Source organism: Muscardinus avellanarius (genome assembly GCF_963383645.1).
Source record: "Muscardinus avellanarius genome assembly, chromosome: 14".
Lineage (NCBI taxonomy): Eukaryota > Metazoa > Chordata > Mammalia > Rodentia > Gliridae > Muscardinus > Muscardinus avellanarius.
The window spans coordinates 2086336-2099270 of NC_137800.1; the positions used below are offsets into that span (position 1 = coordinate 2086336).

A 12935-nucleotide genomic window follows, 5' to 3' on the forward strand; every position below is an offset into this window, starting at 1 on the left:
TTTCATGAAGAAATCAGTGTAATAAAAAGGGCCGAGAGTGCACCGGGCCCGGTCGGACCTTTCAGACTCACTCTGGCTCCCTGTTAACGACACAGAATGGGTTCACTAACACAGGCTTCTGACAAGAACTAACACATGGAATGGCATTCACCTAAAAAGTTTCTGCTTATCAAAGTACACCCCCGAGAGTCTAAAGAGGGAGCCTACAAAGCGGAGATCTCTGCCAGCTCTTCTCAAGAAAAGGGCAATCGAACTAAACGGACACTTCACAAAAGAAGAAATACAAATGACCGATACGTGTGTGAAAAAATGTCCAATAGCTTTAGTAATCAGGGAGAAGCCTATGAAAACTACACCGAGGTTCTATCTAACCCCAAACAAAATGGCAGTTAGAAAGAATTCAAACAGCAAGTGCTGCTGAGGCGGTGGGGGAACAGGAACTCTCCTATGCTGCTGGCAGGATTACAAATTAGTGCAGCCACTATGAAGACCAGTGTGAGTATTCTTCAGAAAACTGGGAATGGATCCACCATAGCCTCCAGCTATACCACTCTTGAGTATCTTTTGAAAGGGATTGAAAGCAGAATATTTTAGTAATACATATATATATCCATGTTTATAGTGGCACAATTTGTAGTAGTCAAACTATGGAACCAACTTAGGTGTCTATTAACAGATGACTGAATACAAAGTGATGGGCTATACAGACCATGGAATTTTACTCATCAATAAAGAACAAAACAATGTTATTTTAAAGAAGATGGAAGGACTGGAACACATTTTGTTAAGTTACATTGGCTCATCACAGAGAGTGAATAATCATAGATTCTCTTTCATGTTCAGGAGCTGGGGAGTGATCAAGATACCAGAGGGACTTTAGGTGATGCGGGAGAAACTCCAGTGGCACGGGGGAGGTGGTCTGGCGAGGGGAGAGGAGTCGAAAATTAATCAAGGAAACACTTCCATTGATATATGCCCATATGTGAGATTACCACCGCCCAATATGAGACTAGGATCTTCTGGACAGATGTGGTTCTAATGAGGATGGAAGATAGGAAGGAGTGCAGAGGGGCTTGGAGAGATGGATGGAGAAAGAAAGAGGAAGACCCTGGTCTCCTTTCTGAGAAGACAGCATGGCCCCAGGCTTGAGACAGGGCAGGCAGAGGTGCTCAGCGAGGGGCGGGCCAGCCATCATCCAGGCTTCCTGCCTCTGCTGAGTGATGTTGGAAGAAGGTGATGGGCCTTTCCTATCAGGGTTTGAGTTTAAAATGTTATACTGCAAGGGTAAGGATAGCAGAGTCAGGCGAAGAGCGGTCCACTGAGCGCAAGCTGTCCCTATGAGCACACAGCCCAGAATAACCCTTTGCAGCCTTTTGTTTTTGTCTTGGTCTTCAGGTATATTTATTTATTTGATCACTCCTGTGACTGCCTATGGGCCTTTTTTCTGAAATTCTTCACAGGCTTGCACTTTATCATCTTGTGGAAGCCGATGGCTAATTCTGCCATATGTCTTGTTAGCAATGGCTATGCTTTGAGTATAGCTTGTTCCTTCAAAACACCCTCTAAAATATGGTCCTCCAAGCCGGGCGTGGTGGCGCGTTCTTGTCATCCAGGAGGCTGAGACCAGAGGATCGTGGTTTGCGGCCAGCCTCAGCTACTTAGTGAGGCCCTCTGTGACTTACTGAGACGCTGTTTCAAAATAAAGAATAAAAAATAGGGCAGGAGGTGTACCTCGAGGGTGAATGCCCTTGGGTTCCATCTCCAGACCTGCAAAAATAAATAAAATAAATAAAATAAAATAAAATAAAATACGGTCCCCATATAATGAAGGGGGAGGTGGACGGTTCTTGAAGAGGCCATTAGGTCATGAGGGGGCTCAGCGGTGATCCTGGGACTGAGCCAGTCGGCATGAGGGTGAGCTGCTGACAAGGCAGGCCTGCCAAGAGTCTTGGCTTCTGTGCATGTGGCCACCTGCACCACAGGTCTGACCTTGGGATGCCCAGCTTCCTGCACCAAGGGGCCAAATAAACCTCTGTGCTTTGTAAGTCATCAGGTTTGGGTATCCTGTTACAGCAGCTGGGCGTGGACTGAGGCTGCATCCTGACCGTGTTCGAGTCAAAGTGTACTTCTTGTAATATTTGCAGAAGTGACTCAGCACTGGATCTCGTGGTGGCTCCGTGTTCATGTGGAACTCGTACTCAGAAACTGATCTTCACTCAGCAAATTCCGCGTGGACAGAGAAACGACTGCTGAGTGTCTGGGAACATTGGAGTGGAGCCGGCTTCTCATTTCAGAGGAAGAGGATGCTCAGCCAGCAGGTGCAGTCACAGCCGCTTTCTGTGGCAGAAGAGCCGACGTCCACCGAGGAGTCCAGTGTAGGGTCCCTGCTGGGCACTGCCCACCTGGGGCGGTGGGGGCTGCTCCACGACCGGCTATCGGGAGCAATGATTTTACTTCTGACTCAAGGAGCCTGAGGAGAAGCAGAATGCTCCGCACTAGGGACAGGCCTTGGAGCTGAATTGCTGAGCTTTCCCGGAGCTGAGATAGGGATGGATTCACCTGATTTTACTCATGAATTTATTTTGTACTGGGGATAGAACCCAGTGCAGTTCTATCTCCCAGCTACATCTTCAACCGTCTTTGATTTTTGTTTTTTTTTGTTTTTCCCCAGCCCTCTTTGTATCTTATTTATTTATTTATATAATTATTTTGGTACTTGGGATTAAACCCAGGCACATTCTATCTCTGAGCTGAATCTCGGCTCTTTTACTTTTATTTTATTTTTTTAAATTTTGAAACAGGATCTTGCTAATTACTCAGGCTAGCCTCAAACCTGCGATCCTCCTGTCTCAGCCTCCCAAGTACGGGGCTTCCAAGTGGGAATGGCCTAATTCAGGCCTGTGATCCAGGAGCAGCATCTGAGTGAGCTGAGACCCTGCCTGGGTCATCAGAAGAAAGAGCGCGGGTAGGGGGTGGGTGGTGCTAGGCCTGGGGGCACTGGCTGCAGTTGGGTCATCTGGATGGTTTCCAGGGCCTCAGTGCTCGCCATGAGCCCTTGAGTGGCATCAAGCCTAAACTGTCATACCCTCCTCCGCCTTTGCCTCAAAGGGAGGCTGTGAGCACAAGACAGTGGAACTCTCATGGCAGACCCCCTTGAGTGCTGGGGCTGGTCGCCATCCCGTGGCCATCGGCGGACCCTAGACATTTCTTAATTCATTGGTGACACCACAGCTTCCAACTGCTTTTTAAATAAAATAAGCTGTGCATTAACAATGCTATTTTTATGTTTATGATATCAGGGAAACCTTTGAAAGTTTCCAGAAATTAAACCATTGCAGTTGGACAAGTGTCAGGAAAGCTGGCAGCGGTCCCTCTGCCTCTCTCGCTGGGGGTCAGGGGTTCCTGTGGTCATTTACTTCCAGCAAAGATGCAATGTTCAGGGATGAAGAGGCGTCCGTCGCACAAGGCAGCCCCAGTCAAGGCAGCCGAGCCCTCGAGCCAAGGGGGAGAGCTGGTTTCCATGGGCAGCCCTGAGGTGTGGAAACTAGGAGTGGCCTCCACACTGACACATGTTAAAATTATTAATAGTCCTTTATATTATTTTAAATTTTTACTGGTGCATTATACCCACACATCACTCATGTAGCCCTTCTCCAGTTTCCCACCCCATTCTCTTACCCCTCTGCTCATCTCATGTTTGGCCCAGTGATTGACTTTGATATGTCTGTGAATATACATCAGGTATAGGATGAAAAGAAGTTCCCCCACGGACTCATCATTTCCTAACCATGTGAACACTGAGGAATCCAGGTACAGAAATATCTAATAACAACAAAAATCAGAGAGAAGAAGAGGAAGAAGAGGAAGAGGAAGAGGAAGAGGGAGGGAGGGAGGGAGGGAGGGAGGGAGGGAGGGAGGGAGGGAGAGAGAGAGAGAGAGAGAGAGAGAGAGAGAGAGAGAGAGAGAGAGAGAGAGAGAAAGAGAAAGAGGGAGAGTGCTAGAGCCAGAGCCACAACACAAGCACTGATACAGACTGCTGGGTAACCTCTGTTACTGCTCAATAAACAGCTAATGAGGATAGTATCAATGGGGAGGCCTGAGTAATTTCCCAATTACAGCCCCTTATTCGGATTAAAGCAAAGATTTATGCCTAAAGAGAGACACCAAAGTGAATTTATTATACATTCTCGCTCAAAAATAATCACTTAGGAATGATTAGATTTTTCAAAGTATGCAATAAATACACCCATAAATTGTACTCACACAAAATAGCTAAGTATTCCCATAAGCTAAGCAATTTGGGTTTTTTTCCATAGGTCATAGTAAACATGCCACTAAAAGTCCTGAATTTCATTTCCTCCAGGTATCAGGATTGCTTTTGGCTGCCAGTCAAACAACACAGAAATCTATAAACACCGGTCTAGACAAAGAAGAATATTTATTTTCCTCATGGAACAAGAAGCCTGAAAGGAGAATGCCCAGCCCAGCGGGTGTGCAGGACACAGGCAGCTGCCCGTTCACCCCACTCTCCATCCTGTGCCTGGCTGGCCAGCCCGGGGGACCACAGCCTCACACTGCAGGAGAAATGGGGGGCACTTCTCAAAGGAGAGGTTGGGGCCCACACACCCCATGGGGCAGCCCAGCAGGTCTGCGATGTGTCTTCTAATCTATTTAATCACTTGCCCGTGATGTTTATCTGGGATGCCTTCTTATTTAGCTTTAATACTTCAGGAGTTTTGGGGTCACAGTAAGATCGATCCACAGGTATGGAAGCACCCAGCTCCCCCCAGTAAGTGCAGAGCCCCCTGTACCGCTCTCCTGCCAGAGCGCTGCCTTGCGCACAGGGTGAGCCCACACTGGCACGGCCTTAGCACCCAGACTCGCAGCTTGCCCCAGGCCAGCCCTCAGCGACGCACACGCCTGCGTCTGTACACATGCGTGGCCTATATTCCTTCAGAGCACCGTGCAGGGGCTTTCCCCTGGACCCTGAATCCTTCTGGGCCTGGCTGGGCCTGGTAGTCATCCGTCTCTTCCTGTCTCCATCGTTTCTGAATGTCAGATAGTTGGAAACAAGGCAGCATTTAGCCTGTTTAGATCGGTTCCTTTCCTTGGTAATATGCGTTCGAGGTTCCTCCATGTCTACATAGTGTATTTTTGATGCTGAATAATGGTCCGCTGTTTGACTTTCCTAGTGGAGGGTGTCTACCCTTCCGCTCCTGAAGGCCCTCATGGCTGCCTCCACATATGGCCATTAGGAAGAAAGCTTCTTACGTAGTTTCTGTGTAAACATGTTTTCTACTCTTTGGTGTAGATATCAAGGAAAATGTTTGCTGGGTCAGGGGCCACTTTACTTAGCAACTTCTGAGCAGAGGACCATGGTCCAGGCTCTTTCATGAATGTCAGCCAGACAGATAAAACATGACGGTACACAGAGTCTTGTGCCAGGCCCGGTTCCTACACAGAAAATCCTCTTTCGTCACTGATTACTCCTCCTTCCCCCTCCCCTTCTTGGTCTTTGTAGCCACTGACCCCTTTACTGTCTCTGTAGTTTTGCTTTTTTGAGAATCCTAGTTGAGATCACAGAGCACATGGCCTCGTCAGAGAGGTTTCGTCCCCTTAATAGTATGTGTTTAAACTTCCTCTCTAACCTGTGGACGTGGATTTTTGTTTGTTGGCTTCTTCGTCTTCTATTTTCAGGGCCTTGGGTTGGGGTGGAGCTCAAAAGTAGAGCATTTGCCTTGTATGGGCAAGGCCACGAATTTCCACAGTACCTAAAAACAATTCCAGGTCTGGGAGTGTAGCCCGGAGGTAGAAGGGCTTCCAGGAACCCCAGTAACACACACACACACACACACACACACACACACACACACACACAAAAAAAAAAAAAATCCTTAAAAAATAAATAAATAGAGGATACCAGTGGGACTCCAGATAATGGAGGGGAAATATCAGCAAAGTTTGAATGAAAGATAGGAGAGGAAGAAGGCTGATCTTGATTAATGAGGGTCTATATCCGAATATGTGTAAAATTATGAATAAGGTATGGTTACCCTGGACAACCACTGGTGGTAGGGGGGAAGGGAAAACAAAGGGCGGGGGAGAGAGGGCACCAAATATAGTTTAAATGTATACTATTTATGTTCAATAAAAAATTGTTAAAAGAAAAAAATAAAAAATAAATAAATAAATAAATAAAAAACAAAGAAATAAAACAATTCCATACAGTGATGTCCACCACATCCTTTGTTTGTAATAGACATTTCTGGCCCTTTCCACTTTGTCTGGAAATGCAATATTCGAGCTTCACAGACCCAGAAGGAAGCAAGGAGGAAAACAGTCTCTCTCTGGCATGAGTTGTAATTTAGCCACCTCATAACACCTGCTGCACAGTTACTATTAAAATGGAACGTAATCCCTAGCAAAATACCACTGCGATGGAAACAGGAGCATCTCCCAACCCAAAGCCATCTTAACACCTCGGACCCTGTTTGCCAGAATGCTGCTTAAATGGCTTTATACTCTGTGTTTAGTTTAGAAAAATTATAGGAGCATCTTTTAATTTTTCTCAGAGTATGTTAAATAAAGTGAAATACTATTTCAGACAAAATGTATTACTAGACCTAAGACAATTTTGACGTAGGTAAATAAAAATGTCAGATAGGAAACAAATGAAAAAAGAAGAAGGCAGCACCTGAGACTGTCACAGACAAAAGCTTTTGTCTCATCTTTATATTAATTGTGCCACAGAAATCATGTGGGTCCATGGCTTCTCTTGACAGACTGGATGACAATCCACGCTACCAATTACCTTGCTAATTTCCCTTGGGCTTCCTTTACAGGCTGTGGGGAGGGGCTCTGGGATGTCAGAAAACAGAGAAGAGAAGTAAGTGCTTATTATGAAAATGAAAAAAAAAGCCAATTTTAAATTTTAGAAGCTATAGAATGGTTTTAGTAAATTATCTGCCTGCCAATTCCTTGTTCTAATATTTTTATGTTGTTTTGTTAGTTTGCTTGTACTTTTCCCAAGGAGATGTCATCTGTAGGGGAGTGGAGGTCTCCTGTCTGATATCGAAGGCCAAGGGGATCTTCAGCACTGAAGAGCCAGCTCACAGCTCCTGCCCAGGGTGCTGCCCAGGATCACAAATCTGAGACAGCTGTGCCACTTCAACTAAGTACCCTGCGCCCGTGTCACCAAGACAGGCATCGGCCCTGGCCTCCGTCCACTTACTGCCTCTACTGCTGTTGTTTTCTCGTGTTTATTCGCAGAGATAGGTGATGTATGTTTACCAGGAGAGGTATCAATTATTTACTAAGAACTATGTGTTTGTTTTTATTTACTAAGATATGTATTATGTGTTTGCTTTTGTTTACTGAGATGGATTTTCAAGTTTCCTTTTTCTACTAAACATGCTTACCAAGTACAGTAAAAATCATCCCATGGTTGTTTTATCTACTAAGACCATGTCTTGAGCGTACTTTACTAAGATTACTTTGTGATTGAAATAGGCATTTAGCTAGGCGTATTTTAAACATTTTTCTAAGCTAATTTCTTTCACCCTTGCTCCACAGTCAGGCCCAGCCTTGGGCACTGGCTTATACAATCATCTGTGCATTAGAGCAAGCCACAGATTACTTCTGGAAAAGAACTTTGGCTCTGCTCTGTTGGCCTCATCAGGTCACCTCTGCAGAATTGGCCTGTGGCATGAGTTCACGTAGACATTTCATCACTGTAAAATATCATTCTATCCAAGCATTCAGTTCTGCCCTAAATTGATGTCAAAGTGTATCTGCATAGCGAGTACTGATCTGGGAAGACAACACTGAGCTGCTAGTTGGAAATTACTAACAGTTGACCAATCAAATTTTATCCCCAATTTCATGCATTGAAGACCTAACACCAGAGCTCAGGGCGTGACTCTATTTGAAGACAGGGCCATTCCAGTGGAAATGTTCTTTGGTGCTGGACCTCGTCTAATCTGATTGATGTTACTGTAAGAGGAGGAGGAGACGAGAAAAACATGCGTAAATATAGGAAAGGGACATTGAGGACACAATCAGAAGGCAGAACCTACAGGCCATGGAGAGAGGACTCAGGAGGAGCCCATGCTGACCACACTGCGATCATTTTCTTAAGGCTGGATATCCAAGGGACACCCCTGGGAATGGGGACTGTTGTTGTTGAAGGCGCCCAGACTGTGGTGCATTCTATAGCAGTACAGCAAACTACTTGATACGGTTAGATATAGGATATCCCTGAAGATCTCATGTGTTAACGTTCAAAGTTGATGTCATTAAGTCACAAAGATTATAATCTGATCAGTGGGTAAACCCACTGTAGTGGATTTACTAGCTGGTAACCTAAGCCACTGGAGTCTGGCTGGTGACCCAGGGGCACAGGGTGTGGCTCAGGGTCTGTGCTTGTGTCTCCTTGCTGGCCCGCTCTCTTGCTTTGGTCTCTGTGATGTGAGAGCAAAGCCCTTGCTCTTCCTTTCTCTGCTTCCTGTCACCATTCCCTACACACCTAGAATCGCATGGATTGAACCTCTAAAATCTCCAAAAACTGTGAGCAAATAAACCTATGGTACTGGGTATGGAACCCTTCTACCTCTGGGCTACAGTCTCAGACATATTTTAAATTTTTTTATTTGGAAACAGGGTCTCTTAAGCCAGCGTGGCATGCTTCAAACCTGCAGGATCCTCCTGTGTCTGCCTCCCAAGCACAGGGATTACAAGCGTGTGCCACCACGCCCAGCTAAACCCCTTTCTTTTAAGTTGTGTGGTCAGTTGTTTTTGATTACAGTAGTGAGGATGCTGACCGAGACACTACTACAGGAATGGAAGTAAAAGCCACCGTACGCATGGGGCTGCATGAAGTCCTGCCTGTGGGACAGCTGTCCTCCGCCATCCAGGAGGCCCTGGTGAGTCCAGTGGGTCCCTTCACACTGTCTACCCTGCTGGATTTTAAAATATAACACTGGTATATGTTAAGCATTGCTGAAAGAAAGAGTCTATGAATAAATATTTGCTAAACACACTGTTGGAAATATTGTTTGTATTTTTAGTGAAACATTTTTTCTGGATCCTAAAGAAAATGATGTTCACTGATACCAGTCATGTGTAATTCTTGTTAAACTGGCTTATCTTGATTTCATCAACTTTATGACCAGGAAGGTGAAATGCATGTGTCAACTTGACTGGAACAAGGGATTCCCAGATAGCTGGCATGGCGGGTTCAAATCCATAACAGACCTGTCCTCATGTTTCACTGTGCACACACATCATGCAACCCACTGCAGGCCAGAAAAGAACCAACCCTGGAAAGAGGGGTGAGCTCTCTTCTGGAGCTAGGACGTCCATCTTCTTCCCTGATCCTTGGCATTGCACTGCTGATTCTTAGGCCTTTGGAGTCTGAGTCTTACACCATTTATTTCTCTGGTTTTCAGGCCTCTAGACTTGGACTTAATTATAGCACTCATTTCTTTTTCTGGGTCTCCAGCTTGCAGAGAGATGCTAATGGGTTTTCTGAGCCTCTACAACTGCTGAACAGTCCCAGTATGGAATCTCTCACGATAAGTGTATGTATATTGTCCTGTTGGCTCTGTGTCTCTGGAGAGCCCTGGCCATCGTGACTACTGAGTGAAGAACAAGAACCCCTCGGTGAAGATACAGTGAAGAATCAAAGTCAGCATTCTTCTGGGGCTGGAGCTTGAGGAGTCCTGGACAAGCAGCAGTAGTTGACGATTACCAGAGAGGATGGGATTGGCTTTGATGAATGCTCAAGCTCCCAGTAGTGACAGAGTCTTCCAGGAGCTGAGAGTGAGCACCCAATGCTCAGGTTCCCAGCCTCCCTGTAGCACCTAGTGCTTCTTCTTTCTGCTCTGAGTAAGGCTCTGTTTGGTCCTTCACTTATTATTAACCTTAGGGTTAGAAACTAGCACAAATATATGAACCATCAATGTCAGATTAATACATTGATTAAAATATTGTTTTAGATAAAGGGCTTACACAGACCAAATATGGATCTAAGCATCCACTTCTTTATCCTACCAAATACTCCTATGCTCTACCTCCACCCAATTTTCTGCAAATGACTAATACTGTTCTTTTTATGGCTGATGAATGGGTTACAAGGTTGTTTATTTTTAAGCATAAAGCAGCACCTGGTCAGAAAGTCTGACTTATTATCATTTCCATGAGATGCTATTCCCACGCAGCCTACTACCCAGTGCTGAACTTGTTAGGTATGTGATAAGTAACTTCTAGATAATAAAACTTTGAAGTCCAGATATCTGACGTGCCTTACAAAGCCTGTGTGGCATGGGCTGAATGCCTTGGGCACTCTTCATCCTTCTCCACCCACAAGGTGTAGCAAGCTGCTTGGTACCTGAGGCATCTTCTCCCTGCAGCTGCCACGTCTGCTGCGGACACTGCCTGCGCCCTCCCCTCTGCCACCAGTCTGGGGCGCTGAGGCTTGTCTTGTTTTGATGGCCAACACTCTCATGCCTACGACCCACTCTCACAGTGTACCTGCTCCTGGAGCATTTCCCCCTCCATATCAGACTGAGGCCCTAGGTGCTGTGGGTGGCTTTAAAAATGTATATAATTTTTTTTTTACTATCTGAAAGACAACATATGTTTTTATTTAAAATAGCAATGATGTATTTTGTGAAGAAATAAAAATTATATTTATGTAAGGATTTTCAAATACTAACGGGCATTTGATAAAACCCATAACTTTTTATCCCTTATCCCAGCCAGACTGAGATCAGAACGAACTGGAAATATATAAGTAATAAACGAGAAATGATAATATTGTTTTCTTATTACTAAAATACATTCATTTATGTGGAAATATATTGCTGGGTTTTCATGATAATAAGTCTGACTTTTTTTATATATACCGAGGATAGAACCCAGGGGCATTCTAACTCCAAGCTAAATCTCTAGTTCAGGTTTTTATTCTCGGTCTCACTGAGTTGCGAAAGGACTTGCTATGTAGCTGAGGCTGTCCACAAACCTTGATCCTTCTGTCTCAGCCTCCCAAATGCTGAGATTACAAGCATGCACCACCACACCTGGCTAAATCCAATTTTTAAATCACTGAATAAATATTTGAATTGCTGATAATATTTATTTGAAGAGATTACGCTACACCATCTCATGCAGATCTTGAGAAAGCTCGGTCAGGGGTCCCACAAAGGCGTAGATCCCCCCCATGCATGAAGTATGTCTAGCATTCCTTTCTTCAAAAAATTACTTTAGGATTATTTGGATCAATATGTATAATTGGAAATTTTATGTATAAGCATTATAACTAAAACTGATGGGCAGCGGCTTGTGAGAGACTCAAGCAGCAAAGATTTTTTTCCCAAGGATAAAGTTTGGGCCAAAGTTCAAACTGACCTTAGTTTGAGCCAATATATAAGATTAAGTTCAAGTTAGCCTTGGGAAGTAAGACAAAGCATACTTTCTATGATTATTTAAATGTCTGGCACCCTGCCCTGAAGTCTGTAAAAAACTTTTCAAATCCTTGGAGTTCCTGCTCGCATGGCTATGCCTTTGCTTTCTGCCAAAAAAGAAAATATAAAAATTGTAACAAATCCTGAATAAAATGGAGAAGTTTGAACCTGGTCTCGTGTGACGGCTCTTCTCTCATTTGACCTCGGCTCTCCTCTCACCAACACACGAACCTCGACTCTTCCTAGGGCTGGACCCGGCAAGACTAAAATTCATCAATGGGAGTGTGTGTGTGTGTGTGTGTGTGTGTGTGTGTGTGTGTGTGTGTGTGTTTTACTGGGGATTGAATCCAGTATTATCCTACCTCTGAACTACAAGTCAAATCCTAATTTATTATTTTATTTTTGAAACAGGTCCTCACTAAGTTGATGGTGCTGACCACAAACCAGTGATGCTCCTTTCTCAGCCTCTCAAGTACTTGATCACGTGTGTGTACCACCATGCCTGGCATCAGTGGGCTTTCACATATAAGCTCTTTTTAAATAAGTATTCTTTAAGAAACTGGTGCCCTTTCCTCCGTGTGTCCTTCCCTCTTTCTTCCTTCTGTCTGCCCCTTTTCTTCCCTTGCTCTCTCCCTTCCTTCCTTCCTTTTTTCCTTCTTTCTTCTTCCTATCACAAAGAACTAAGTGCTACCAGAGCAGCAGAGTGGAAATAGCTCTCAAGATGAAACCAATTAGCCAGTATCCCTGATGGAGTTCTCAAACCCAGTTTCCACATAGGAACGTGTGTGCTGCACACTTGAATTTCAAAAGGCATAGGATAATGTGTAATTACACTTTCAGAGGCATAGCAGGCTTGTTTAGTTTCTTTTGTAGAGACAACCATAGGTTGTCATGGTGCATATATGGAAATACGCCCACGGAAGTCACCTGTTCTCATAAATTCTGCTGTGGCCTACATTCTCTGTCAATACAGCCTGCAATGTTGGTGGTATGATGGGGCACAGAGGGGCCAGGTAGGGAACAAGACCAATTCGCAACTGGTGGAGTCAACACTCACATGAGTTCTGGTTTTGGCGATCTGTTTCTACATCTACATAAGACAGCCATTGACAACTTGTGTAAAATGCCCCCCAAAAGGCTCATCTGTTTGGAATGTGCCCCCAAGAGGCTCATGTGTTATAGACATGGTCCCATGAACAGAAAGGCTCAGAAGTGAGTTGTGGCTGGAAGAGGTAGGTTACTGGGGACTTGGGACTTGAGAACTAAATATACCCTGGTCCCCTCCTCTATCCTATCTTTTCTCCTTCCTCCTCCTCCTCCTCTTCCTCCTCCTCTTCCTCCTCCTCCTCCCTCTGTCTCCTCCTCCTCCTCCTTCTCCCTCTGTTTCCTCTCTCTGTCTCTCCTTGTGGAAGCTCGCTGAACACAGCTAAACAAACTGAAACATCTGGAAACTCAAAGCCCTAAGTGACCATC

At 44.9% G+C, this 12935-nt stretch overlaps 1 protein-coding gene across 1 annotated transcript in view; it reads right to left on the reverse strand.

Moving 5' to 3' along the window:
* CSMD1 (CUB and Sushi multiple domains 1) overlaps positions 1-12935 on the reverse strand; it is a gene marked incomplete at both ends in the record, with an annotated part of 1592168 nt that overhangs the window by 318140 nt on the left and 1261093 nt on the right. The window lies entirely within an intron of this gene.